The sequence below is a fragment of the Acartia tonsa genome, chromosome 8, assembly GCF_053477335.1.
Source record: "Acartia tonsa isolate MP-2025a chromosome 8, ASM5347733v1, whole genome shotgun sequence".
Taxonomy (NCBI): domain Eukaryota; kingdom Metazoa; phylum Arthropoda; class Copepoda; order Calanoida; family Acartiidae; genus Acartia; species Acartia tonsa.
In genome coordinates, this window is record NC_137267.1 from 5,121,592 (window position 1) to 5,145,464 (window position 23,873).

The window sequence follows — 23,873 nt, forward strand, 5'->3', positions numbered from 1 at the left end:
TAGACTAGATTAACCCTTTTGTAGATTAAAATTATTTGAAAAGTTTGGACACCGCAAGTTTTAACCAACTTATAAAGATTTAATAAATGTTTTTATACCAAAGAATAATAGAACATTTTTAATTAACAGTTTTTTCCAAGAATTCCCTAAGAATTTCCAAGAAATGGGCGGAGATTTTTATAATCTTCTGATAGCAAAAGCTTCATGTATAAAGATTCGCCTTTAAGGGATAGTCTACTAATTTTACATATATTTTAAAGAAAATGGGGGGGGAGGGGGTGGATTGACCCAAAATTTACAGTTTTTGAAAAGAAATTTAAATATAATTTTTTGGTGATTTTTCTATCAAATAGTTATAACCTTCCCTGAACATACAAGAAGCTCCTCTATCAAGGTGAACAATATTGGTTCAGTGGTTAGTGAGATTCTTCACTACACAGAGACAGACATCATGTTACTTTCATATGAGAATAAATTGTTTTAACCTTCCCTGGACATACAAGAAGCTTCTCTGTCAAGGAGAACCATATTGGTTCAGTGGTTAGTGAGATTCTTCACTACACAGAGACAGACATCATGTTACTTTCATATGAGAATAAATTGTTATAACCTTCCCTGGACATACAAGAAGCTTCTCTGTCAAGGAGAACCATATTGGTTCAGTGGTTAGAGTGAAATCCTTAGATAGACATCCTAATACTTGTAGTAAGATTAATATTAGTGTGCTTGATTATTATACTAAAAATTTATTTATCTAGCAGAGTGTCCTTATAAGCTTGAAGGTATAAAAGGTTTAATTCTTAAAATTAGATTCAGTTACAAAATATCACCTAAACAAGACACATATAAGGTAACTTTTATTAGGGATATTTATTACTATTAAAATCAGGGAGGGAGGGGTAATTAGAATCAAACTGGTGGTACCCAAAGTTTTAAAAAGTATCACAAAACATTGGGGACTAGTGTAATAACCAGTTCAATGTCCCCTACCTTCCTATTTTTACACCTATAGTTTTATCTTTGACTACAAATGCTAAACTATACTTAAATATGATTTTCTTTTTTTTAGAAAATGAGATTTACCAGTCTTATCGTGTTTGCTGTGCTAGTACTGGCTAGTACCTTCCAATCAGCTGGGGCTGCGGCTAAACCTGAACCGTTCCTGGGAGGACTTTTTGGAGGACATCATGGACATCATGGAGGATATCGTGGTCATCATGGAGGATATCGGGGTCATCATGGAGGATATCGGGGTCATCATGGACACCACGGACATCATGGATTCTTTGGTTGAACAAACTGAAGTAGCTGTGTTTAGTGCCCTTGGAAAATGGGGATAAATGTGACTGCTTTCGTCATAACTATTCTTTTGACGTCAGGAAATTCCCTATACCCCATCTCTTTTCTAGGCGGTTTAGTTACCCCATCTCTTTTCTCTTTCCCTCCACTATGACATAAATAGAATAGGTGGTCTAAAAGCTGTGACATCTTTCCCCATTTTCCTAGTGGACTACTAAACGAACTAGCCAATAGCAGACTAAATTATCCCCTGTCTATATATCCACAATATCCTAAATCCATTTATGTAATGAAATATTATATAGTATTGTAACAAAATTATGACCATACATATATTAATGAAATAGATAAAAAAAACTGCATTAATTTTTACTTTTATTTGTATAAAAGACATGAAAAATTTAATACAATAGGATAATAAGCGTTTTAAGTTGCATTTTAAAATACAAATTTACAAAATAAAACAAGGATGACAACACCCATAAGTAACGAAGCTCAAAAAACACTACTGGATCTCAGGAAAAAATTTACTAAAGAGCAGTGTAATATGTAAAATGGAAATTTGTAGAATATGAGTATATTCCATCTTTTGTAATTTTAGCCGTAAATCCTGAATAGGAATCGAGAAAATCACGAAAACCTAAAAATATAGTGATCAATCTAGCACACTAATTATTGGATAAATCCTAATAAAACTTGGTGAAAATATGTAAGGTGTAAAATTAATTAATCCCTAAAAATTTCTGCCCTCTATCTTGAAAAGGAGTTGAGAAAATCATGAAAACTTTAAAATCTAGAAATCGATCTAGCACCCCAAATAACAGACAGATGGACAAAAAAATGTATAGATTAGATGGGCATATGTCATAAGAATCTTCACTAAAAATTTCAGCTGTCTATCTAGAATAGGAGTTGAGGAAATTACTTTTCCCCATTGCGTTACGGACTGACTGGCGAACAGAGTAGTTTCGCTACTGAAAATGCTTAAAAACTAAATTTAAGGTAAAGAAATTTAAGCTATTATAGGAGTATAAACAGTTTTCTAGTTTGACTTCGAATGTAAAATAAAAATCATAAAATTATTAGCAGATTTAATCTTATAATTTTAATATCCTCAGAAAGCTGTCTATCATACAATTAGGGAGGGAGGGAAAATTTGTACCCAGAGTTTTTAAAAGAAAAGCCTTGACAAGAAAAGATAATCTTTAAACCATTTTTATGTAACTTTTGTCTATTATAAATGTTATAAACTCAAAAAAGGCGCAATCAAACATGGCCCTTACAAAATAGAATTTAATTAATTTTATAATGATACTTCTTTACTAAACCTGTAATATGTCCTGAAACATTATCCTGTATCTAAGCAGTGTTAATTACAATTTGGTTTCGACTGTTATACTTTTATATTCTGATTATTCAGTTCTGACACTCTACATATGTTAATGTTCATTTGTCCTACAGTTTCAGAGTTTTTCTTTTATGGTTGTTGTCATCCTTGTTTAAATGAATTCACATACATTTATAAAAAATTTAAAACAATATGATAGGTAAATTATTAAAGACTTTGGGGGGGGGGGGGTTACAATGGATTATAAATCTCCACCCACCTCAAGTTTTATCATATTTTTAAGAATTTCACATAAATTTATCAAAAGATTTAAAACTGGTTTAAATTTAAAAAAAATTACAAATTAGAAATCTCCGCCGATTTGGCTGTCATAGTATTTTATCAGGGAGGAAGGGGACATTGGGCTGTTAATTACACTGGTCCCCAAAGTTTTTTAATATAGTTTTCTTATACCTTGACTCAACAACTTTGGGAGTATTAATAAATTTGGATTGGTTGGTTCATTAAGTCCAGTGTCCAATCGTTTAAACAACAAGTTTTAATCTACAGAATTCTAACCATATTTTTTTACTACATAAATATGTTGATAAAATAAATGCAAAAAATTTTTAGTTTTTCAATTTTAATCTTTAGTTGAGCTTATCCTTAGATATACAGGGTGCGCCACATATCCAGAGACTTTTTTAAATATGCCATAGCGTCAAAACTACTTGACCAATCAGGACGTTTGACCCCACTATAAAAAGCTTAGGTAATGACCTTTTAGCATAAAAAAACCTTTGGGCGAAGATGGGCTCGTACTCCGAGCTAACCGCACTTATGTTCAACAAGGCAGATTCAAAGTGCGCCGGTGGTATAATCTGGATTCTCAACTAGGGCCCACTAAATCGGACCTCAGCCCATCTGTAGATGAGCTAGAGTTATGCAACTTGCTGGGGATACTGTTAGATACATAAGACTAGAAAAGACTAGAGCTCTCTATCTAAAATGACTTGGCTTTAGTACTACGGCAAAGTGAAACGTGGCAGATTTAGAGATGTCAAAAACGTCAAAAATCGTGAAAATTTCTCATTTCTCGACGTCAGAGACCCATATGGAACTTAAAACTCATTTTAGACTATGAATTGCACTGACAACCCAAGATGAATCTTCCTGCCATTTCCGAAAATGTATAGAACGTCGTTCTAGCTCAACTGTGGTCCAAATAAGAGCCTCCATGTCAAAGGGTAGCTTGAAAGTTGAAAGTTGGGTGAATTTGGATCCTGCGGTTACTCACTTTACTCACAAGGAAATGGGGCCTCCCAGCAGCCCGATCTTAATTCAATGGACTTTTGGACCTTGGGCTACTTTGAAGCATGCACCAATAGACGTACCCATACCACAAAGACCTCCCTCATTGCCACTATCAAGGAGAACTTCGCCAGCTTGGACAGCTAACCCACCTCCTATCCCCATAAAAAAAACAAGGATGACAGCATCCATTAAAGCGAGTGTAAGATCTGAATAATCAGAATATAAATGTATAAAAGTCGGATCAAAATACAAATTTATTTGTAATTTATAATTAATTTGTTTAAGGACATACATGTACATTTTTAGGACTTGACTATTGAGATGCTTCGATTATAACATTGTACTTTGTTGTCCTAGGAATCAATATTCTAAAAATCACATTAATTGAATATTAAAAATTAGCTATTAAAAAAGTTTAAAAATCAACATGTTTAAAATGGACGTACGGACATTCTGGTAACGATTATAGAGTTGCTACGCTTTCTAAATCGTTTCTAACTACTACAGGGATCACCATGCAAAGTTTGAAATAGATAAGACAATTCTAATATGTTTAAATCAACGATAACCGTTCCGGATGGACGGACCAACCCTAACCATAAAAAGCTTCGGTTTTAAAAATATTTTTCAAATCTTAAATTGAAAGTAGAAGGTCAATTGACAACTTTAATTTTGATACCATCACTCACAAAATTTTGAAAAACGGACCATAAACATCAAAAAATGTATAGTGATTAAAAAGCAGCCTAAAAGCAGTACAAAGGCCATGGCTTTATATACGTAAATATGCTGGGAATGTTTTCAAGAAAAGTCAGAGGTTTCTCCAATTTTGTGTCTTACAATCCCTACCCGAAAACTGTTTACTGCTATCTTGGCTTAATTTTTTTTTAGTTTTTAAGCATTTTTATATTTCATAAATTTGTATTTTAATATGTAACTTAAAACGCTTATTGTTATCATGTCTTTCATATAAATAAAAGTAAAAATAATTCAGTTTTTTAAAAATCATTTTATATGTATATAATTTTTTATAACTTTTGTTACAATAATAAATGTTATTTGAATATATAATATTTTAAATCGATATAATTTGTCGTTAATTTAGTAGCTGTCTAAAGTGCCTTAGCAAAATGGGGATAGATATCACTGCTTTTGGCCTACCTATTCTATTGATGTCAGAAAATACCCAATACACCATCTCTTTTCTATGTGGTTTATTTTCCCCATCCCTTTCTCTTTCCCTCTACTATGACGTCAATAGAATAGGTAGGCCAAAAGCAGTCACATCTATCCCCATTTTCCTAGGGCTCAATAGACAGCTACTAATATGGAATCCATTTATTGGTCAGTTCATTCATCAATAGTATCCATATGGTCCATCATTTCCATAATGGCCACGGTGTCCATTATATCCTCCATGATGACCTCCACCCCCAAACAGTCCTCCGAGAAGTTTCTTCAATAAAAATCCAGGTTCCGGCTCAGCCCCAGCTGATTGGAAGGTACCAGCCAGTACAAGCATAGCAAACAGGATAAGACTGGTAAATCTCATTTTCTAAAAAAAAGATCATGCTGTAAAATTTACAGGAATTTGCAATCAAAGATAAAACTATGGGTGTGAAAACAGGGAGGAAGGGGATATTTGGGCAGTTTATTATACTAGCCCCCAAAGTTTTATTATAATTTTTTCCTTATTGATTTGTGTCCAAACATATTAACCCCTAATTGTAATTTTATTTACAAGATATGTGTAATCATTGATTGAGCTCTTGTGTAAAAATCATTATTAGAAAAGTTTCTTTATAGAAATATTGTAAATTTATAATCTTCTATATAGTAGGGATGTTACAATCAATGATAAATTAATGTACATCCCCAATGATGCTTGACAAAACTGTAAATTAGGAGTATTGGTTGAATGAAAAGTTTGGTTACTGTCCCACCAATATAGGTGCCCAATGTTTTAAGGTCAACAAGTGATATTTTGTTTTGTCAAAACTTTGGGTACCGGTTCAATTTAGAATCATATGTCCCCTCCCTCCTAGTAATAAATAACTCAAATAAGTTACCTTATATGTGTCTTGATTAGGTGATATTTGGAAACTGAATCAAATTTTAAGAATTAAACCTTTTATACCTTCACCTTAAAGGACACTCTACTAGATAAATAAATTTTGAAATATAATAATTAACACACTGATAACGTGATATTATTTTTACATACAAGTAACAGGATGTCTGTCTAAGGATCTCACTATAACCACTGAACCATAATGGTTCTCTTTTACAGCGAAGCTTCTTAAATGTCCAGGGAAGGTTTATAACTATTTTTTATCATATGAAAGTGAAAGGATGGCTATCCGTGTGTACTGAAGGATCTCACTCTAACCACTGAACCAATATGGTTCTCCTTGACAGAGAAGCTGTCTCCAGGAAAGGTTTATAAATATTTGTTATCATATGAAAATGAAAGGATGGCTATCCGTGTGTACTGAAGGATCTCACTAACCACTGAACCAATATGTCCCTCCTTGACAGAGAAGCTGTCTCCAGGAAAGGTTTATAAATATTTGTTATCATATGAAAATGAAAGGATGGCTATCCATGTGTACTGAAGGATCTCACTAACCACTGAACCAATATGATTCTCCTCGATAGAGGAGCTTCTTGTATGTCCAGGGGAGGTTGTAACTATTTGATAGAAAAATCACAAAAAAAAATATTTTTACATTTCTTTTCAAAAACTGAAAATTTTGGGTCAATCCACCCCCCCCCCCCCCATTTTCTTTAAAATATATCAAAAATTAGTAGACTATCCCTTACAGGTAAATCTTTGAAGAATTTATCGGAAGATTATAAAGATATCCGCCTATTTCCTGGAAATTCAAAGAAAGGGAGGAGATATTGGAAAAAACTGTTGCCTAAAGATTAATTAAAAATATTCTTTTATTCGTTGGTAAAAAATGTTTATTAAACTTGATTGATTGAAACTTGCAATGTCCAAACTCTTTAATAATTTTCATCTTTACAAATTTATTGTTCATTGTCTTATCCCCTAAGATCCCTGGAAAATCCTGGAAAAACCAAGATTCTGTTTTAATTTAAGTCTCAAAATTTTTGGGTCACATTTAAAAATCAGGAATCAGGTCAATAAATTAAAATGTATATACACAAAATTACACCTTCTGTAGATTACAATAAGGGGCTGAAACGTTTGAACACTCAACATGATGAACCAATCAATCAAAATTCTACTAGATGAACAATCAGACCAATAAATGAGGTCCATATTAGCAACCTAACTTGACAACACTTTTCCCCTGTCAATATATCTTATTTTATATCCTTCATTTTTATAATCTATGGTAAAATACTCTATTATAAACATAAGCTACCAATAAAAATGGGCGGAGTCCAGACAATAAGTCCTGGAACTTTGTACTGATTAAAATGGGCGGAATCTAAACCTTAAATCCTTAACATTTATGATTAAAATGGGAAAAATAAGAAGCGCCTAGAATTTTTTTATACAGTGTGTTTTTTTTATGAGAACTTTTTTGAAAGTGATTTTATCCCACTTATAGTTATCAGAATTTAATGATTAATGGCTTATAATCTTCGTTTTTTAGGACAATTAATAGAACATCAAAAACATATTTTAGTTTTTATTTAGAAAGTACAGTAAAATCAAAAATGCAACACTTAGGTGTCAACATCTAAAAATGGTTTTAGCGCATTTTTCTTATGCTCAAATCTTCTACCCTTTGCAAGAATGGCTGCAAAATGCTTCAAAGTTGAGATATACAGTGTTAAAAATTGATACAGATACTATTGGGGACATGTAAAATCGTCATGTAAATAAAATCTTGGTTTTTCCAGAAAAGTATTATCTAAAATTTTCTGGGATCTGAAGGGAAAAGACAATAAACAATAAATTTATGTACATACCCAATTATGATAGACTTGATTAACCCTTCTGTAGATTAAAATTATTTGAAAAGTTTGGACACCCCAAGTTTTAACCAACTTATAAAGATTTAATAAATGTTTTTATACCAAAGAATAATAGAACATTTTTTTTAATTAACAGTCTTTTCCAATGTCTCCTCCTTCCCTAAGAATTTCCAGGAAATGGGCGGAGATTTTTATAATCTTCTGATAGCTAAAGCTTTATGTATAAAGATTCACCTTTAAGGGATAGTCTACTAATTTTACATATATTTTGAAAGAAAATGGGGAGGGGGGGGGGGATTGACCCAAAATTTTCAGTTTTTGGAAAGAAATTTAAAAATATTTTTTTGGTGATTTTTCTATTAAATAGTTATAACCTTCCCTGGACATACAAGAAGCTCCTCTATCGAGGAGTACCATATTGGTTCAGTGGTTAGTGAGATTCTTCACTACAAAAAGACAGACATCATGTTAAATCATATTATAATAAAGTGTTACAACCTTCTCTGGACATACAAGAGGCTTCTCTGTCAGGCAAAACCATTTTGGTTCAGTGGTTATAGTGAGATGCTTAGATAGACATCTTATTACTTGTATGTAAGAATAATAATCCTTGATTTTTATATTTCAAAATTTATTTATCTAGCAGAGTGTCCTTATAAGTTTGAAGGTATAAAAGGTTTAATTCTTAAAATTAGATTCAGTTACAAAATATCACCTAATCAAGACACATATATATAAGGTAACTTTTATGAGGGATATTTATTACTATTATAATCAGGGAAGGAGGGGTAATTAGAATCAAACTGGTGGTACCCAAAGTTTAAAAAATTATTATAAAACATTGGGGACTAGTGTAATAACCAGTTCAATGTCCCCTACTTTCCTATTTTTACACCCATAGTTTTATCTTTGACTACAAATGCTAAACTATACTTAAATATAATTTTTTTTTAGAAAATGAGATTTACCAGTCTTATCGTGTTTGCTGTGCTTGTACTGGCTAGTACCTTCCAATCAGCTGGGGCTGCGGCTAAACCTGAACCGCTGGGATATGGAGGATATCATGGTCATCATGGACATCACGGGCATCATGGGCATCATGGAGGATATCGTGGTCATCATGGAGGATATCGTGGTCATCATGGAGGATATCGTGGTCATCATGGACACCATGGACATCATAGAGGACACCATGGACATCATGGGCATCATGGATTCTTTGGTTGAACAAACTGAAGTACCTGTGTTTAGTGCCCTTGGAAAATGGGGATGAATGTGACTGCTTTCAGCATACCTATTCTTTTGACGTCAGGAAATTACCTATACCCCATCTCTTTTCTAGGCGGTTTATTTACCCCATCTCTCTTCTATTTCCCTCCACTATGACGTCAATAGAATAGGTAGGCCAAAAGCTGTGACACCTATCCCAATTTTCCTAGTGGACTACTGAACGAACTAGCCAATAGCAGACTAAATTATCCCCTGTCTATATATCCACAATATCCTAAATCCATTTATATATTGAAATATTATATAGTATTGTAACAAAATTATGAAAATATATATTAATGAAATAGATAAAAACTGCATTATTTTTACTTTTATTTATATAAAAAACATGAAAAATTTAATACAATAGGATAATAAGCGTTTTAAGTTACATTTTAAAATACAAATTTACAAAATAAAACAAGGATGACAACATCCATAAGTAACGAAGCTCAAAAAACACTAATGAATCCCAGGAAAAAAAATTACTAAAGAACAGTGTAATATGTAAAATGGAAATTTGTAGAATATGAGTATATTCCATCTTTTGTAATTTTAGCCGTAAATCCTGAATAGGAATCGAGAAAATCACGAAAACCTAAAAATCTAGGAATCAATCTAGCACCCTAATTATTGGACAAATCCTAATAAAACTTGGTGAAAATATGTAAGATGTAAAATTAATCAATCCCTGAAAATTTCTGCCCTCTATCTTGAAAAGGAGTTGAGAAAATGATGAAAACTTTAAAATCTAGAAATCGATCTATCACCCCAAATAACAGAAAGATGGACAAAAAAAGTATAGATTAGATGGGCATATGTCATAAGAATCTTCACTAAAAATTTCAGCTGTCTATCTTGAATAGGAGTCGAGAAAATTACGTTTCCCCCATTGCGTTACGGACTGACTGGCGAACAGAGTTGTTTCGCTACTAAAAATGCCTAAAAACTAAATTTAAGGTAAAGAAATTTAAGCTATTATAGGAGTACAAGTGACAAAGCGGCCTTAGGCCGCCTTAGGGTCCGAGTTATTAGAAAAAAACAGAGGGATATTTCAAATTATATAGTAGCTTCTCTACTAAAAAATATTTTAGCGGAAAATCTTACATGAACTTTGTATGTCTGTCTGTTACACAATCAGAATTATGTTTTGCTTTAAAATAAAAATAAAAAGCAAATTTGTCTGTGAGGATTTCGCTGACTAAAAAGCATCATATATTCAATTAACTTTGTCAGTCAGTCCGTCCATTATGCTAAAGTTTTAGTAATTAGATTTTATGGTTTTAGAGATGTATGTTTAAAGTTTACTGTATATATTTCTATTGACATCTAATGTTTTAACCACATTTTCTATCTTATTAGATTTTTATTAACTTCACAAAGTTTATGGATGTTTCTTTGTACAAAATTTAAAAAAAATTTTTTAAAAATTTCTAAGAGGATAACGCCGATTTCTTTATTTAATCTTCAGATACGTATTTATAACAATGCTTTTTTCATTCTTTCAAAAATGCAATTTGAATTATGGAATTTATTTTCCAATATATATTTTTTTATATAACCGTCATGAAAGGGCTAAAATGTTTTTAATTTTTGTTTGTAAATCTGAACACATTAAAAGTGGCGCTAGAATCAATTTATTTTAAAACTAAGTTTTCTTGAATTTACTATGTTATGAATTTAAATTTTCTGTTTTAAGAATAGTAATTAAATACTTCAATATTATGTAAATAGCAACATGAAATAAAAAAAATGAATTTATTCCTAATAAAGTAAAATATTGGGTCTTATTGTTCTGGGCAATGAGAGTTTATTATGGATTATTGGAGCACTATGAGTTATAAACATTCATCCTTTGGAAGACTTGAGCTCATTTATAGACATTTATTTCCTATATAGATCTGACATGGATCTTGAAGCAATAAAGCAGGCCATTTTGTAAATGTTAAAAATTGGAAGAATCTATTAAATAAAAGTTATCGCAAATATACTTAGTAAATAAACAGTTTTCTAGTTTGACTTCGAATGTGAAATAAAAATCATAAAATTATTAGCAGATTTAATCTTATAATTTTAATGTTTTGCCCCCAACTTCTGTGATAAAAGCCAACCATAATGTTAGATTTTCTAACGAGGCTTCTCAAAACTTTCAAACAAATTTACAAAATGTGAGCTTTGATAATTTAAAGATAGGCATTGTCGAGGAAAGTAAACATTTGGATACATGTAAAAAACATCTGCGCAGCCTAAAAATTTCTCTGCATGGATTAATTTCGGAACCAAATTTACATTTATTTTTGGAGGAAAAAGTCAACAGTGATAAGTTAAAATTAAAGAAACAATTTTTCAATGTCCATAAAAATAAGTTGTGTTTCTTGTTGCAGAAAAATAATAAGCCTATTCCTCGTGAGTTTCAGTCAAACAATGACTCAGCAAATAATAATTCTACAGTTAAAAAGTGTCGAAAGTGTGTGAAAAGAACAAAATATAGACGAAAGATAAAACGTCAGAATAAAAGCTTGAACTCTTTGGTTACTAATTACAGTGATATAGAATTAACTAAAGAAATGTCTGACCTTTTAAACCGTGGCCTAAATTTTGCAGTGACACCGAAATCTGTTAACACTACAGATATTCACGCTGGGTTTCAGAAGCTAGGCAGATCTATGAGATGGCGTGAAAATCTTCACAAGGAGGACGACATGGAAAAAACCTTGATAGAACCTACACAAGGTAAAAAGCCGTGGCATAAGGTTAAGACTAGTTTTCCAAAAAACGCTCCTTCTGCAGATTTAAACACATTTTTAAATGGTTCATTGGCTTGTGTCCTAGGTACGGATTTAAAAAAAAATTCATACAAATTTGCCTGAATCAGAGAGGCGTGCTATGAATGACTTGATTCAACTTCAAAAATCCCGCCAAATCACAATTAAACCGAACGATAAGACAGGTGGCTGCTCCGTTCTTAACACTTCGGATTATATTGATTCTATGGAGATTCTTATCTCAAATTTAAAGCTTCTTACAATTTCGAGACCAAATCTGTAGAATTTTTAGACACTGTGATATAAATAGATAAAAATGGTTATATTAAAACTGATTTATTTGTTAAACCTGGCAAAAAATGTTCTTATTTGCTTACATCTTCTTGTCACCCTAGTCATATAACTGAAAATATTCCTTATTCATTAGCTTTGAGATTAAAACGCATTTGCAGTGATAATTTAGATTTTGTAAAACAATTAGATACTTTAAAAGAATTACTTTTGACCCGTGGATACAAACCAAATTACATTTTAAAAGCTTTTGAACGTGTTTCTGTAATTGATAGGTCAACTGCCTTGAAAAAAGTAGAGAAAAAAATTGTAAACCGCCCAATTCTTAGTTTACAATATGATCCACGGTTGCCACATATTTCAAATATTTTGTTTAAATTCTGGAAAGTCATGACACAAAATCCTTTATTAGAAAAGATTTTTCCAGAGCCACCTATAGTGTGCTGGACAAAACCAAAAAAATTGAGAGAATTTCTCATTAGAGCAAAGTTGCCAAAAAGTTTAGTTCCTAAAAGACCTTCCAGAAATAAGATAGGTTTCAAACATTGTGGTAATGATTGTATGTTATGTAAATTTTCACCTAAATTTGTTAACAACATTGTATCTTCTGTAACAAAAGAAACTATTCCCATTTTATCTAATTTGACTTGTAATTTGGAAAATATTATATATTGTATAACTTGTACTAAAGATAATGGAAATTGTAAATCTCATCCACAATATATTGGACAGACAGGACGTAAAGCAGTGGATAGATTCAGAGAACACAAAAATTCAATTGAACCAAATTCTGTAAAAACTGTAGGACAACATTTTTCACAAAATGGCCACAACCCTTGCCATTTACAATTTGTTCCTTTTGAGCAACTTAAAAGTAATAATCCTTGGATAAGATTAGCCCGAGAAAAATTTTATATTAGAAAATTTGAACCATTGTTAAATCGTAGAACTTGATTCAAAATGCAGTTGCAATTGTTTTTAAAAAATATTTTTTTCAAACTATATACCCTTCCCTTTCTCTCTCTTATTACACAGCCAGTTTGACCGCTTCTCCTTTATTTGTTGTTTGGTTGTGTTATAGTAAAGATCTAAACAGTAGCTGTGAATTTAAAATTTTATTTTTTATGATATATTTTAACATTTTGACTATTTTTGTATAATTCTTAATGCTTTTTTTTCATTTATTTATGTTGTTGTTTTCTATTACAGATGCGATTGATAATGAAGATTTTTTTCTTTGAAATATATTTCGTTATGAAGCAGCAGTAGTTACTAATTTATAAATGTTATGGTTGAGATAGATTTATAACTGTTAAAAGTGCTTATAATTTTAATATCCTCAGAAAGCTGTCTATCATACAATTAGGGAGGGAGGGAAAATTTGTACCCAGAGTATTTAAAAAGAAAAGCCTTGACAAAGAAAAGATAATCTCTAAACCATTTGTATGTAACTTTTGTCTATTATAAATGTTATAAACTCAAAAAATGCGCAATCAAACATGGCCCATACAAAAAATACTTTAATCAAAACCTCCTTTGTTATTTTATAATGATACTTCTTTACTAAACATGTAAGTATGTCCTCAAACATTATCCTGTATCTAAGCAGTTTTACTTACAATTTGGTTTCGACTGTTATACTTTTATATTCTGATTATTCAGTTCTGATTCTCTACATATGTTAATTTTTCTTTGTCCTACAGTTTCAGAGTTTTTCTTTTATGGTTGTTGTCATCCTTGTTTAAACGAATTCACACACACTTATCAAATTTAAAACAATATGATAGGTAAATTATTACAGATTTTAGGGGGGGGGGGGTACAATGGATTATAAATCTCCTCCCACCTTAAGTAGTATCATATTTTTAAGAAATTCACATACATTTATCAAAAGATTTAAAACTGGTTTAAATTAAATAAAATGTACAAATTAGAAATCTGCGCCCATTTTGCTGTCATAGTATTTTATCATGGAGCAAGGGGAAATTGGGCTGTTTTTAACACTGGTCCATAAAGTTTTATAATAAAGTTTTTCTTATACGTTGGCTAAACAAATTTGGGAGTGTTAATAAATTTGGATTGGTTGGTTCATTAAGTCCAGTGTCCAATCGTTTAAACAACAAGTTGTAATCTACAGAATTCTAACCACATTTTTTTACTACATATATATGTTGATAAAATACATGCACAAAATTTTTAGTTTTTCAATTTTAATCTTTAGTTGAGCTTATCCTTAGATATACAGGGTGCGCCACATATCCAGAGACTTTTTTAAAACGGCCATAGCGTCAAAACTACTTGACCAATCAGGACGTTTGACCCCACTATAACAAGCTTAGGTAATGACCTTTTAGCACAAAAAAACATTTGGGCGAAGATGGGCTCGTACTCCGAGCTGGCCGCACTTATGTTCAACAAGGCAGATTCGAAGTGCGCCGGTGGTATAATCTGGATTCTCAACTAGGGCCCACTAAATCGGACCTCAGCCCATCTGTAGATGAGCTAGAGTTATGCAACTTTCTGGGGATACTGTTAGTTACATAAGTAAGACACTAGAAAAGACTAGAGCTCTCTATCTAAAATGACTTGGCTTTAGTACTACGGCAAAGTGAAACGTGGCAGATTTAGAGATGTCAAAAACGTCAAAAATCGTGAAAATTTCTCATTTCTCGACGTCAGAGACCCATATGGAACTTAAAACTCATTTTAGACTATGAATTGCACTAATAACCCTAGATGAATCTTCCTGCCATTTCCAAAAATGTATAGAACGTCGTTCTAGCTCAACTGTGGTCCAAATAAGAGCCTCCGTGTCAAAGGGTAGCTTGAAAGTTGGGTGAATTTGGATCCTGCGGTTACTCACATTCCAAAGGAAATGGGGCCTCCCAGCAGCCCGATCTTAATTCAATGGACTTTTGGACCTTGGGCTACTTTGAAGCATGCACCAATAGACGTACCCATACCACAAAGACCTCCCTCATTGCCACTATCAAGGAGAACTTCGCCAGCTTGGACAGTTACATTCTGACCTTGGCCTGCCGGCGGTTGATGAGGCGGGTAGAGGCGGTGATTGATGCTGGCGGCGATTTTATTCAATGATCTAATAGTCATATACCTATTTTGCTCCCCAGTTTTTAAAATTTAATAAAATCTTTAAAATTGACGATTTTATGTTCATTTGTTTACAATTTAGAAAAAGTCCGTATATATGTGGCGTATGTATGTCTATAACTTATAATATGTTCCGATATAAAATTAGACCAAAGTGGTCTTACTTTACAGTGAAGCTTCATATTTACCTTCAACCCACCGTACCCCCTATCCCCATAAAAAAAACAAGGATGACAGCATCCATTATAGCGAGTGTCAGAATATAAATGTATAAAAGTCGGATTAAAATATAAACTTATTTGTAATTTATAATTAATTTGTTTAAGGACATACATGTACATTTTTAGGACTTGACTATTGAGATGCTTCGATTATAACATTGTATTTTGTTGTCCTAGGAATCAATATTCTAAAAATCACATTAATCAAATATTTTCTCACATAAAAATTAGCTATTACAAAAGTTTAAAAATCAACATGTTTAAAATGGACATACGGACATTCTGGTAACAATTATAGAGTTGCTACGCTTTCTAAATCGTACCTAACTGCTAGAGGGATCACCATGCAAAGTTTAAATCGATAAGACAATTCTAACTTGTTTAAATCAACGATAACCGTTCCGGATAGACGGACCAACCCTAATCATAAAAAAGTTTCGGTTTTAAAAATATTTTTCAAATCTTAAATTGAAAGTAGAGGGTCAAATCACAATTCTAATTTTGATACCATCAGTCATCACTCACGAAATTTTGAAAATTAAATTTAGTTTTTGAGCATTTTTAGTAGCAAAACTACTCTATCCGCCAGTCAGTCCGTAACATATTGGGGGAAATGTAATTTTCTCGGCTCCTATTCAAGATAGACAGCTGAAATTTTTAGTGAAGATTCTTATGACATATGCCCATCTAATCTATACATTTTTCGTCCATCTATCTGTTATTTGGGGTGCTAGATCGATTCCTAGATTTTAAAGTTTTCATGATTTTCTTAACTCCTTTTCAAGATAGAGGGGAGAAATTTTCAGGGATTAATTAATTTACATCTTACATATTTCCAATAAGTTTTATTAGGATTTGTCTAATAATTGGGGTGCTAGATCGATTCCTAGATTTTTAGGGTTTCGTGATTTTCTCGATTCCTATTTAGGATTTACGGCTAAAATTACAAGAGAGGGAATATACTTTACTCATATTCTACATAATTCTATGTTACATATTACACTGCTCTTTAGTAATTTTTTTTCCCCGAGATCCATTAGTGTTTTTTGAGCTTCGCTACTTATGGATGTTGTCATCCTTGTTTTATTTTGTAAATTTGTATTTTAAAATGTAACTTAAAACGCTTATTATTCTATTGTATTAAATTTTTCATGTTTTTTATATAAATAAAAGTAAAAATAATGCAGTTTTTATTTATTTCATTAATGTATATTTTCATAATTTTGTTACAATACTATATAATATTTTAATATATAAATGGATTTAGGATATTGTGGATATATAGACAGGGGAATATTTAGTCTGCTATTGGCTAGTTCGTTCAGTAATGCCCTAGGAAAATGGGAAAAGATGTCACAAGAATAGGTATGCTGAAAGCAGTCACATTCATCCCCATTTTCACTAAACACTAAAGCACTAAACACAGGTACTTCAGTTTGTTCATCCAAAGAATCCATGATGCCCATGGTGTCCATGATGTCCTCCATGGTGTCCATGATGCCCATGATGTCCGTGATGCCCGTGATGTCCATGATGTCCTCCCAGAAACGGTCCAGGTTTAGCCGCAGCCTTAGCTGATTGGAAGGTACTAGCCAGTACAAGCACAGCAAACAGGATAAGACTGGTAAATCTCATTTTCTAAAAAAAAATTTATTTAAGTATAGTTCAGCATTAGTAGTCAAAGATGAAACTAGGGATGTAAAAAAGGTAGGGGACATTGAACTGGTTATTACACTAGTCCCCAATGTTTCATAATACTTTTTAATACTTTGGGTACCACCAGTTTGATTCTAATTACCCCTCCCTCCCTGATTATAATAGTAATAAATATCCCTAATAAAAGTTACCTTATATATATGTGTCTTGATTTGGTGATATTTTGTAACTGAATCTAATTTTAAGAATTAAACCTTTTATACCTTCAAACTTATAAGGACACTCTGCTAGATAAATAAATTTTTGATATAATAATCAAGCACACTGATATTATTCTTACATACAAGTAACAGGATGTCTATTTAAGGATCTCACTCAAACCACTGAACCAATATGGTTCTCCTTGACAGAGAAGCTTCTTGTATGTCCAGGGAAGGTTATAACAATTTATTATATTATGAAATTAACATGATGTCTGTCTCTGTGTAGTGAAGAATCTCACTAACCACTGAACCAATATGGTTCTCCTTGACAGAGAAGCTTCTTGTATGTCCAGGGAAGGTTATAACAATTTATTATATTATGAAATTAACATGATGTCTGTCTCTGTGTAGTGAAAATCTCACTAACCACTGAACCAATATGGTACTCCTCGATAGAGGAGCTTCTTGTATGTCCAGGGAAGGTTATAACTATTTGATAAAAAATCACCAAAAAAATTATATTTACATTTCTTTTCAAAAACTGAAAATTTTGGGTCAATCCCCGGGCCCCCCCCCCCCATTTTCTTTCAAAATATATGTAAAATTAGTAGACTATCCCTTAAAGGTGAATCTTTATACATAAAGCTTTAGCTATCAGAAGATTATAAAAATCTCCGCCCATTTCTTGGAAATTCTTAGTTATAGTTTGACCGCTGAGCAGTAAACACCTGGAATAAAGGTTAAATTACAACATATGTGCTAAAGGTTAAACTTATATACAGCGAAATTTTTTCAAGTGACAGCAAAAATGCCAGCTATCAAAAGACAGAAAGATAAGTTATTTAAAAAACGCATCAAATGCCCTAATGAAACTAATTTTAACGATTGGAGGGACTTAAATCGGCTTTACCAAAATAAATTAATGAAGGCAAAAAAAGATTATTATCACAATAAAGTTCTAGAATTATCACATGATATTATGAAAACTTGGACTCTTATAAACTCAGTTATAAATGGAAGAAAGCATAAGGAAAGTTTACCTAACATATTTATGATGACATAAAATCATATTCAGGGGCAAAGTCAATAGCTGATGGTTTAACGACTTTTTCTCAAGTATTGGGTCTAAAATTGCAGAAAATATACCAAATTCTGAATCTAATTTTCACAGCTTTCTTGGGGAGAAAAATGATACTAATTTCAATTTTGGTATTGTAACTAAAAAGAACTTGTTGTATGCTCTAAATAAACTTAAAAGCAAAAAGAGTTGTGGGGAGGATAACATCTCAATCTTTCTTATTAAAGAAATTATTATGAATGAAATTATTAATCCATTAGTGCACCTTTTCAATTTATCATTAAAAACAGGATTCATACCACAAAAATACAAAATTGCTCGCGTAGTACCTTTTTTAATCGTCCAATTTCTATTCTTTCAGCATTTAGCAAAATTTTAGAAAAAGTTGTTGCATTACAAATTATCAAATTTTTATTAGATTGTAATATCCTGTATAAATATCAATATGGGTTTCGTCCTAATCATAACACAACACAGCCTTTATTAAATTTACTTAAGCATATCCAATGATGATAGACTAGATTAACCCTTTTGTAGATTAAAATTATTTGAAAAGTTTGGACATCGCAAGTTTTAACCAACTTATAAAGATTTAATAAATGTTTTTATACCAAAGAATAATAGAACATTTTTAATTAACAGTTTTTTCCAAGAATTCCCTAAGAATTTCCAAGAAATGGGCGGAGATTTTTATAATCTTCTAATAGCAAAAGCTTCATGTATAAAGATTCACCTTTAAGGGATAGTCTACTAATTTTACATATATTTTAAAGAAAATGGGGGGGGGGGGGGTGGATTGACCCAAAATTTACAGTTTTGAAAAGAAATTTAAATATATTTTTTTGGTGATTTTTCTATCAAATAGTTATAACCTTCCCTGGACATACAAGACATATTGGTTCAGTGGTTAGTGAGATTCTTCACTACACAGAGACAGACATCATGTTACTTTCATATGAGAATAAATTGTTATAACCTTCCCTGGACATACAAGAAGCTCCTCTATCGAGGAGAACCATATTGGTTCAGTGGTTAGTGAGATTCTTCACTACACAGAGACAGGCATCATGTTACTTTCATATGAGAATTAATTGTTATAACCTTCCCTGGACATACAAGAAGCTTCTCTGTCAAGGAGAACCATATTGGTTCAGTGGTTAGTGAGATTCTTCACTACACAGAGACAGGCATCATGTTACTTTCATATGAGAATTAATTGTTATAACCTTCCCTGGACATACAAGAAGCTTCTCTGTCAAGGAGAACCATATTGGTTCAGTGGTTAGAGTGAGATCCTTAGATAGACATCCTAATACTTGTATGTAAGATTAATATTAGTGTGCTTGATTATTATACTAAAAATTTATTTATCTAGCAGAGTGTCCTTGTAAGCTTGAAGGTATAAAAGGTTTAATTCTTAAAATTAGATTCAGTTACAAAGTATCACCTAATCCAGACACATATAAGGTAACTTTTATAAGGGATATTTATTACTATTATAATCAGGGAGGGAGGGGTAATTAGAATCAAACTGGTGGTACCCAAAGTTTTAAAAAGTATTATAAAACATTGAGGACTAGTGTAATAACCAGTTCAATGTCCCCTACCTTCCTATTTTTTCACCCATTGATAATTTTTTTTTTAGAAAATGAGATTTTCCAGTCTTATCCTGTTTGCTATGCTTGTACTGGCTAGTACCTTCCAATCAGCTTGGGCTGTGGCTAAACCTGAACCGCTGGTCATAGCATATCATGGACCTCATCCGGGGCATCATGGACATCATCGAGGATATCATGGTCATCATGGACACCATGGACATCATGGAGGACATCATGGACATCATGGGAATCATGGATTCTTTGGTTGAACAAACTGAAGTACCTGTGTTTAGCGCCCTTGGAAAATGGGTATGAATGTGACTGCTTTCGGCATACCTATTTTTTTGACGTCAGGAAATTACCTATACCCCATCTCTTTTCTAGGCGGTTTATTTACCCCATCTCTCTTTTCTTTCCCTCCACTAGGACATCAATAGGATAGGTAGGCCAAAAGCTGTGACATCTTTCCCCATTTTCCTAGTGGACTACTGAATGAACTAGCCAATAGCAGACTAAATTTTCCCCTGTCTATATATCCGCAATATCCTAAATCCATTTATGTAATGAAATATTGTGTAGTATTGTAACAAAATTATGAAAATATATATTAATGAAATAAATAAAAAAAACTGCATTATTTTTACTTTTATTTATATGAAAGACATGAAAAATTAATACAATAGGATGATAATAAGCGTTTTAAGTTACATTTTAAAATACCAATTTACGAAATAAAACAAGGATGACAACATCCATAAGTAGCGAAGCTCAAAAAACACTAATGGGTCTCGGGAAATAGGAATCGAGAAAATCATGAAAACCTAAAAATCTAGGAATCGATCTAGCACCCCAATTATTAGACAAATCCTAATAAAACTTGGTGAAAATATGTAAGATGTAAAATTAATTAATCCCCGAAAATTTCTGCCCTCTTTCTTGAAAAGGAGTTGAGAAAATCATAAAAACTTTAAATCTAGGAATCGATCTAGCACTCCAAATAACAGACAGATAGACAATAAAATGTATAGATTATATGAGCATATGTCATAAGGATTTTCACTAAAAATTTAATAGGAGCCGAGAAAATTACATTTCCCCTATTGCGTTACGGACTGACTGGCGGACAGAGTATTTTCGCTACTAAAAATGTTTAAAAGAAATTTAAGCTATTATAAATCCAAGGCTTTATACTGCTTTTAGGCTGCTTTTTAACCCTTAACGGTTGGGGGGGGGGCGTTGAACGCCCCCCCCCCCCCCTCCAGTTTTTTCTATCTCATTTTCTGTGTGTGAAAGATAAAGAGCCCAAACTGCGTGACTTTTTAAGTATGGGTATGACACATAACTGAGAGTTGGAATTTTTTTAATATCTCCATCCTGGCGGGCACAGCGAAAATATTTTTTTTGACTAAAACATAGCATTTTATCATACCAAAATACTAAAATATCCTCTAGTAGTACATCCTTATATGAAATACAGGTGTTCAAGTGACTTTAAGGTTCCAGGTATGATCCTGCAGGTCCTGATCCTCCAGGTCTCCAGAAATCTTTAAAAGACTCCTGTGGCCGCAATTTTTGACTTAAAGACAAATTTTAAACTTAAGCTTTTCTAACATGTCTACACAAGGTATTAAAATTTCATAAAGATCCGCCGCCGTTTTCCCGCCAACCGCCGACTGCGGCGGCTGGCAGATGCAAAGTACAGCTGCGGAAAAAATTGTACTTCTAGCTTCAAAAATAAGAAAATTACAGCTGTTTGAAATTTTTAAGTAAAAAAAGACCTAAAAACAAAAATTGTTAAATAAAAGGGTGAAGGAAGCGAAAATTGACTTAGACTTATGAAAGGTCGGAAATTCATTATCAAACAGGGGACTTGCACAAAAAAATTAGCCCTCTAGCTCTAATAGGAACTGAGATAATAGGGGGGGCGTTGAACGCCCCCCCCCCCCCCACGACCGATTAAGGTGCTGCAAGGGGCCCGACTGTAAAGGGTTAATCAAAATTTTGTGAGTGATGGTATCAAAATTAAAATTGTGTTTTGAATTTCTAATTTCAATTTGAAAAATATTTTTAAAACTGAAGCTTTTTTATGATTAGGGTTGGTCCGTCCGTCCGGAACGGTTATTGTTGATTTAAACATGTTAGAATTGTCTTATCGATTTCAAACTTTGCATGGTGATCCCTGTAGTAGTTAGGTACGATTTAGAAAGCGTAGCAACTCTATAATCGTTACCAGAATGTCCGTACGTCCATTTTAAACATGTTGATTTTTAAACTTTTTGAATAGCTAATAGTTCTGACACTCGCTTTATTGGATGCTGTCATCCTTGTTTATTTTTTATGGGGATAGGGGGTGGGTTGAAGGTAAATATGAAGCTTCACTGTGAAGTAAGACCACTTTGGTCTAATTTTATATCGGAACATATTATAAGTTATAGACATACATACATCCTGTTGTTTATATATCTAAGGATAAGCTCAACTAAAGATTAAAATTAAAAAACTAAAAATTTTGTGCATTTATTTTATCAACATATATAAGTAGTAAAAAAATGTGGTTAGAATTCTGTAGATTAAAACTTGTTGTTTAAACGATTGGACACTGGACTTAATGAACCAACCAATACAAATTTATTAACACTCCCAAAGTTGTTGAGCCAACGTATAAGAAAAACTTTATTATAAAGCTTTTGGGACTAGTGTAATAAACAGCCCAATTTCCCCTTCCTCCCTGATAAAATACTATGACAGCAAAATGGGCGGAGATTTCTAATTTGTACATTTTGTTTAATTTAAACCAGTTTTAAATATTTTGATAAATGTATGTGAATTTCTTAAAAATATGATACTAGGTGGGAGGAGATTTATAATCCATTGTACCCCCCCCCCCCAAATCTTTAATAATTGTTTTAAATTTGATAAATGTGTGTGAATTCATTTAAACAAGGATGATAACAACCATAAAAGAAAAACTCTGAAACTGTAGGACAAAACAACATTAACATACAGGGTGCGCCACATATAACCGGACTTTTTGTAAACAAATGAACATAAAATCGTGAATTTTAAAGATTTTATTAAATTTTAAAAACTGGGAAGCAAACTAGGTATATGACTAGTAGATAATTAAAAAAAAATCGTCGCCAGCATCAATCACCGCCTCTACCCGCCTCCTCAACCGCCGGCATGCCCAGGTCAGAATGTACCTGTCCAAGCTGGCGAAGTTCTCCTTGATAGTGGCAATGAGGGAGGTCTTTTTGGTATGGGCACGTCTATTGGTGCATGCTTTAAAGTAGCCCCAGGCCCAAAAGTCCATTGAATTAAGATCGGACTGCTGGAAGGCCCCATTTCTTTATGAACGTGAGTAACCACAGGATCAAAATTCACCCGACTTTCAAGCTACCATTTGACACGGAGGCTCTTATTTGGACCACAGTTGAGATAGAATGACGTGTTACACCTTTTTGGAAATGGTATAAAGATTCAGCTAGGGTTGTTAGCGCAATCCATAGTCTAAAATGAGTTTTTAGGTTCCATATGTGTCTCTAACGACGAGAACCAAGAAATTTTCACGATTTTACACGATTTTTGACGTTTTCGACATCTCTAAATCTGCCACGTTTCACTTTGCCGGAGTACTACAGCCAAGCCATTTTAGATAGAGAGCTCTAGTCTTTTCTAGTGTCTTACTTATGTATCTAACAGTATTCCCAGCAAGTTGTATTACTCTACCTCATCTACAGATGGGTTGAGGTCTGATTTGGTGGGCCCTAGTTGAGAATCCAGATTA

General features: G+C 32.6%; 4 long non-coding RNA genes across 9 annotated transcripts in view; 1 reads left to right on the forward strand and 3 right to left on the reverse strand.

Annotated features, from left to right (window-relative positions):
* Positions 1-6,057, reverse strand: part of LOC145325855 (uncharacterized) — an 18,936-nt gene extending 12,879 nt beyond the window's left edge. Inside the window, exons 1-2 of one of the 2 annotated variants that reach the window (XR_013881618.1) lie at positions 6,010-6,057; positions 4,930-5,495 (exon numbers count right to left, since the gene is read on the reverse strand). This is a non-coding gene — a long non-coding RNA (uncharacterized LOC145325855). Of the gene's footprint in view, positions 1-4,929; positions 5,496-6,009 lie in introns of those variants that run through there. The other variant, XR_013881617.1, reaches the window with a different exon arrangement.
* The window catches only part of LOC145325860 (uncharacterized), a 270,432-nt gene that overhangs the window by 198,218 nt on the left and 48,341 nt on the right, over positions 1-23,873 (reverse strand). The gene's annotated exons all lie outside the window — the stretch shown is intronic.
* On the forward strand, positions 748-20,693 carry LOC145325851 (uncharacterized). Of its 5 annotated transcripts, none has more exons than XR_013881613.1 (2): positions 748-850; positions 20,134-20,693. It is a non-coding gene; the product is annotated as an uncharacterized LOC145325851 (long non-coding RNA). The 5 variants fall into 5 exon arrangements; XR_013881612.1 differs by lacking the exon at positions 20,134-20,693 and adding an exon at positions 1,070-1,661; XR_013881610.1 differs by lacking the exon at positions 20,134-20,693 and adding an exon at positions 8,849-9,459 and having other exon boundaries at positions 828-850.
* On the reverse strand, positions 16,731-17,436 carry LOC145325852 (uncharacterized). Its single transcript, XR_013881614.1, has 2 exons — positions 17,399-17,436; positions 16,731-17,189 (listed from the first exon to the last, which is right to left on the reverse strand). It is a non-coding gene; the product is annotated as an uncharacterized LOC145325852 (long non-coding RNA).